At 37.3% G+C, this 6321-nt stretch overlaps 1 non-coding gene across 1 annotated transcript; it reads right to left on the bottom strand.

The window, feature by feature from the left end:
- Window positions 1-4694: 4694 nt before the first annotated feature.
- On the bottom strand, window positions 4695-4799 carry LOC123836557 (U6 spliceosomal RNA). Its single transcript, XR_006788980.1, has one exon. It is a non-coding gene; the product is annotated as a U6 spliceosomal RNA (small nuclear RNA).
- Window positions 4800-6321: the final 1522 nt, after the last annotated feature.

Below are 6321 nucleotides of genomic sequence, written 5' to 3'. Positions count from 1 at the left end.
GGGCTCCATTCCAGGACCCTGGGATCATGACCTGAGCCAAAGGCAGACACTTAACTGGCTGAGCCACCCAGGAGTCCCATAGGAATGTCTTTTTGAACAAGATCAATGAACTGATGCTTAAGGTAAAATGCTGCTTCTGTTAAGGTGGAGAATCCAGGTATTACTTTGGAAATTGTTAGATCCCAGAACTCACTGTCCTTGTTTCCATCTAGGATAGGAAATCTCAACTCCCAGCCCTGCCCCCTCCACTGCATCTGCCTCTTGAAACTCATAATGCCCACACATAGACAACTTTGTGTCATTACAGACCACTCTACTGTCTCTGTAATGTCACTTGTGAGCAGCAACCACCAAAGAGAGAAGATGGTCTCTGCTTCATTTCTGCCTTCTAAGTGTAGCTGCAAGTGAGTGTGCAATTAGTTTTTAGCCTTATAGATTCTTTAGTACAGGAAGGTATACTAAAGGAAATTGAAAAGGGTGTTGAATGCCCTACCATATCCACTGCATTCATATTAGCCAGTTTCTACTAACATTTTAGTGGGTTATGGTCTCAAAGAAAGAACACAGTAATCAGATTAACACATTACTCTGAAGCAATGTGAATTCCTTAAGAGCAGTGATTTTATGTTGTTTGAGGGGCCTTAAAACTTCAATAGGACTTGGTAGTGTAATGGCAAATACAGATTAAAAATAAAAAGGTTAGTTTTTCTTTTTGAAAATAAGGGGAGGGGCACCTGGGTGGCTCAATCTCTTAAGCGTCCAAATATTGATTTTGGTTCTGGCTATCATTTATGGTTGTGAGATCAAGCCCTGTGTGGAGTCTGCTTAGGATTCTCTCTCTTTCTTTCCCTCTGCCCCTCCCCTTCTCTAAAAAACAAAAAGAAAGAAAAGAAGGGGAGGGACTTCTCTCCCGTCCCTTTTCTTAGAGCATTTACTTTAAAAACCTATAATTGTAAGTTCTTTCTCTGTCTCTTGGAAATGTATATATATTTTTCCAGAAACAAAATAAGCTTCTTTTCAGCTTCATAGTCCAGAAATGGATTTTTCAAGGACCTGAGAACTAGCTCTTTAGAAGGTAAACATTTGACAAAGATAGCATCTCTCTTAGTTTCTGTGGGAATATATGTTTTTATTTCTTTGTTCTTTCTATATATCTTTATGAACAAAGATATATACTGAGAATATACTCAATATATTTTCTTATAAATTGTGTTCGCTCTGTGAGTGTTTATTTAAATAGTAATCACTGAGCTCTGTTCAAATTAATTAAAATCACTATTTTATTTTACTTTTACCTTTTACTAATGTATCATTCGTCATGGTTGCACATTTTGTTATATCATGCCACGTCCCTTACCCTAAGTATTAAAGTTGAGTTGCTTGAAACTGAATCCCCACCTGGTTAACAATTCTGTACTCATCTCAAAGCAATCTCACTGCCTAAAACTATTTACTTTGCAATATTTACCTATGATTGTTCCCAGGACTCATTACACAATGCTCTCTAACCCCATGGATTAGCCTTTTGAGTGTTGCATTCTATTGTTCACAGATTGGTTTTGGTTAAGCTGATGATATTGCTGAAAAACCAACCAACCAGGATCCTAGGATCCGGTTTTGTGTCAGGCTCCCTGCTCAGCAGGGAGCTTGCTTCTCCTTCTGCCTGCCTCTCCCCCTGTTTGTGCTCTCTTTCTAATAAATAAATGAAAAAAAGGAAAAAAAAATCAGTTTCTCAGGGAAATACGAGATCAGACTATGTCCTGAGGAAGAGCCTAGGGAGGATTAGCAAACAGGTCAGGGCTGGAGCTCAGAGAATGGGCCAGTAACACAAAGAGTTGAGACTGTTCTAAAGATATTTCTAGATTTTGGTGAGAAAGATTCTTTTTTTTTTTTTTTTTAAGATTTTATTCATTCATCTGACAGAGTGAGAGAGAGAGAGCCCAAGCAGGGGAGTGGGAGAGGGGGAAGCAGGCTCCCCATTGAGCAGGGAGCCTGATGCTGAGCTGGATTCCAGAACCCTGGGATCATGACCTGAGCCCAAGGCAGATGCTTAACCAACTGAGCCACCCAGGCGCCCTGGTGAGAAAGATTCTTAAGAGTATTTGCTTTCTAAAAAATCCACGGACAGTTTAGGTTTTCCATAATTAGTTCCATTCAGAGTTGGATTCTGAGGAAAACCTTATGAATTATATTCTTCCTGAATCCCCTGATAGAGATGAAAGCAATTCCTGTGGGACTGGCAAGGTCAAGCCCCTGTGATAAGTCTGTTCAGAAGGTTAAGAAGGTCCATCACTACCACAGTCACCTCAAGGTGCTGGGGAGAACTGGGAGCATTTCTCACATTAGAAACTGGAGATCAGGGAAGCCCTTGGTAGAATATTTGTATTTCTTGATCTTCTTGAGGCTTCAGAGCATTTTTATTAATACAACAAGGATACCTTGATGTTGGAATATGAAATAGTGTCCTGTGGGAAGAGGCCGGCGAAGAGAAGGAAGGGAAATAAGAAATCCAGAGAAGTTGCTTCTGGGGCCTGCCAATCTTTGAGTCCAGTGTTTGACTATCTTAAGACTGTCCACCGTAGAACAGGGTCTTCATACTCTGGGGCAGGGTAGTTTTAAAGCAAGCCACTGTCTAACAATTCTCTTATCTGCACTTAATTTTTAAGCCTTCCAGTATGTCTGATCATACCAAGGAAATCAGGAGAAGGTATTTTGCATACAGTTTGTGTTAGAGTATGAAAGAATTACACTGTTTGTGATTCCTACAGTTTGCATGAAGTGGTGTGATATGAAGTCTAATTACGCTAGGTAGATATGTAAAGCCTTTAATCCAGTTTCAGTTGATGTTTATGTGTATGGTGTAAGATAAGTGTCCAGTTTTCTCAACACCATTTATTGAAGAGAGTGTCCTTTTCCCATTGTATTTTTTTGTCTCCCTTTTCACAAGTTAATTGACCATATATGTGTGGGTTTATTTTTGAGCACTCTGTTTTGTTAATATATGTGTCTTTTTTTATTGAATGGATGTCACGTGTAACATTGTGTGAATTTAAGGTATACGGTATGCTACTTCAATTTATTATAATAATATGATTGGCATTGTGGTATTATTTCTCACATTACATAATTATAGTATAATAGTATTGTCTACATTCATTATACTGTACGTTATGTCTCTATAGCTTATTTACTACTCATTACAAGTTTGTACCTTTAAACACTATCAGTCTTATCTCCCTAGCCCCCATCTTCTGGTAACTGCCATTTTACCCTCTATTTTTTTACAGGTTTGATTTTTTTCTGATTCCATGTATAAGTGATATCACATAGTACTTCCCTTTCTCTGTCTGACCTACCTAGCTTAGCATAATGTGCTCAAGTCCCAATCATGTTGTGGCAAATGGCAAGATACCCACCTTTCTCATGGCTGAGTAATATTATATATATGTTATACACATGCCCACCATATGTTTTTGATGCATTGATATGTTGTTTCCATTTCTCAGTTACTGTGAGTAATGCTGTGATAAACATGGGAGTACATATATCTCTTTGAAATTCTGTTTTCGTTTTCTTTGGGTATATACCCAAAAGTGGATTTGCCAGATCATATGGTAGACCTATATTTTTAATTTTTTGAAGAATGTGCATATTGTTTTCCATGGTGTTTAGATCAATTTACATTCCCACAAACAGCATATAAGGGTTCCTTTTCACCATATCCTCACCAGCACCTGTTGTTCTTGACCTCTTGATGATAGACCGTCTAATAGGTATGAGGTGAAAATCTCATTGTGGTTTTGATTGGCATTTCCCTGGTGATTAGTGATGCTGAGCATCGGTTCATGTGCCTGTTGAACTTTTTGATGTCCTCTTTGGAAAAATGTTTTGGTTCTTCTGCCAATTTTTAAATCAGATACTTTTTATCATTAAGTTCTGTGCATTTGCTATATATTTTGGACATTAACCCCTTATCCAATATATCATTTGGGAAATTTTTCTTCTATTCTGTAGATTGTCTTTTCATTTTGTTTCTTTTTCTGTGCAGGAGTTTTTGAGTTTGGTGTATTCCCATTTGTTGACTTTTGCTTTCATTGTTTGTACTTTTGGCATCATAACCAAAGAAAAAATCATTGCCAAGACCAATACTGATGAGCTTCTTTCTTATGTTTTCTCCTAGGAGTTTTATGGTATCAATTCTTATGTTTATATTTTTGATCCATCTCAAGGTAATGTTTGTGAGTGGTGTGAGATAGGGGTCCAATTTCATTGTTCTGTATGTGTTTCTCCAGTTTTCTCAGCACCATTTGTCGAGGAGATTATCCTTTCCTCATTGGCTCCCTTAGTGCATATTAATTAACCATATATGCTAGAGTTTAATTCCGGGCTTCTGTTCTTTTCTCTTAGTCTGTGTGTTTATTTTTGTGCCAGGACCTTACTGTTTTTATTACTATGACTTTGTAATATAGTTTGAAATCAGGAACTGTGATACCTCCAGCTTTGTTCTTTTTTGTTAGGATTGTTTTGACTATTCAGGGTCTTCTCTGGTTCCATAGAAATTTTAGAATTTATTTTTTCGTTTCTGTGAAGAATGCCTTTGACATTTTGATGGAGATTTATTGAATCTGTAGATGGCTTTGGGCAGTATGGCCATTTTTACAAATTACTTCTTCTTGTCCATGAACAAGGGATATAAAAATACGGAATTTTCTACAATTTTGCATGTCCTTCTTGCACAGGGACCATGCCAATCTCTCTGTATTATTCCAGTTTTGTGTATGTGCTGCCAAAGCAAGCACTGGGACATTTTTATGGAGGAAGACTTCTTATAGCATGCCCAGTAATGGAGGCCCTAAAACTCAGGGATGTCATCAGTCCATAAGGAATCTTTACCTGAATTTAATAAAGCTCATGGACAAGAACCAAAGCCAAGTTGCCTGGATCTACATGTGGAATGTGAGCTGGATTTTACCTTTACATACTCATTTTTCCAGCTAGTTGCATAGAGTGCACAAGCCAAAAAACTCTGGGTATAATACCTGCTAATTCTATTTTTATTCAACTCCAGGCCAAATAGAAAAGGTTGGCAATATAATTTTACCAAATGGGATACAGATACATTCCTTTTGGTATCTGTCCCTATATATTGTTTAAAACTCATGGCTGATTTGCAAAAAGAAAAATAATTCATAGGAAAATTATAAACTTTGTTGTAATATGCATACCTTCTAAAGCAATAAAAATAAGCTGTTATGAAATAGGAAGCTCTAAGAGAGTATTTAGGCTCTTGTACATTTTTTACATACCTACTTAATAATTACTATGTTGGATTAGAATTATGTGTCTATTTTTCTGCTTATTCCCAAATACTATCCTTAAAGGTAAGGAAAATGTGTTTCATATTTGAATTCCAAGCAAAAAACATAGTGCCACATAGTCAGCATTTAATGAATGCCTAATACTCCTTATTTTTCACTATTTTACTTCCTTAGGGAATACTAGTGTAAAAGATCTGAGATATAAATTTTGAAATAGCAACATGTAGATTCTTTCTAATGAGACAAACATAGGAGGACTATTTTCTGTACTCACCCATTTCTTTCTAAGACTACTACAGCTTGGCAGCATACTTTTATAAAAATTATACCTTACAATACTGTTATTAAGTATTTTAACTAATAGTTACATTTTTAATGCCCAGGCTCTTTTTTTTATCTTTTTTATTGTTATGTTAATCACCATACATTACATCATTAGTTTTAGATGTAGTGTTCCATGATTCATTGTTTGTGCATAACACCCAGTGCTCCATGCAGAATGTGCCCTCTTTAATACCCATCACCAGGCTAACCCATCCTCCCACCCCCCTCCCCTCTAGAACCCTCAGTTTGTTTTTCAGAGTCCATCATTTCTCATGGTTCATCTCCCCCTCCAATTTCCCCCCCTTCATTCTTCCCTTCCTGCTATCTTCTTCTTTTTTTTTTTCCTTAACATATATTGCATTATTTGTTTCAGAGGTACAGATCTGAGATTCAACAGTCTTGCACAATTCACAGCGCTTACCAGAGCACATACCCTCCCCAGTGTCTATCACCCAGTCACCCCATCCTTCCCACCCCACCCCCCACTCCAGCAACCCTCTGTTTGTTTCCTGAGATTAAGAATTCCTCATATCAGTGAGGTCATATGATACATATCTTTCTCTGATTGACTTATTTCCCTCAGCATAATACCCTCCAGTTCCATCCACGTCATTGCAAATGGCAAGATCTCATTCCTTTTGATGGCTGCATAATACTCCATTGTATATATATACCACAT

Source organism: Mirounga angustirostris, unplaced genomic scaffold (assembly GCF_029215605.1).
Source record: "Mirounga angustirostris isolate CCGP_5_RB_7025 unplaced genomic scaffold, mMirAng1.0.hap1 SCAF_7, whole genome shotgun sequence".
Lineage (NCBI taxonomy): Eukaryota > Metazoa > Chordata > Mammalia > Carnivora > Phocidae > Mirounga > Mirounga angustirostris.
Note: the sequence above shows the minus strand (reverse complement) of the source record. Positions and strands in the feature narration are given on the sequence as shown.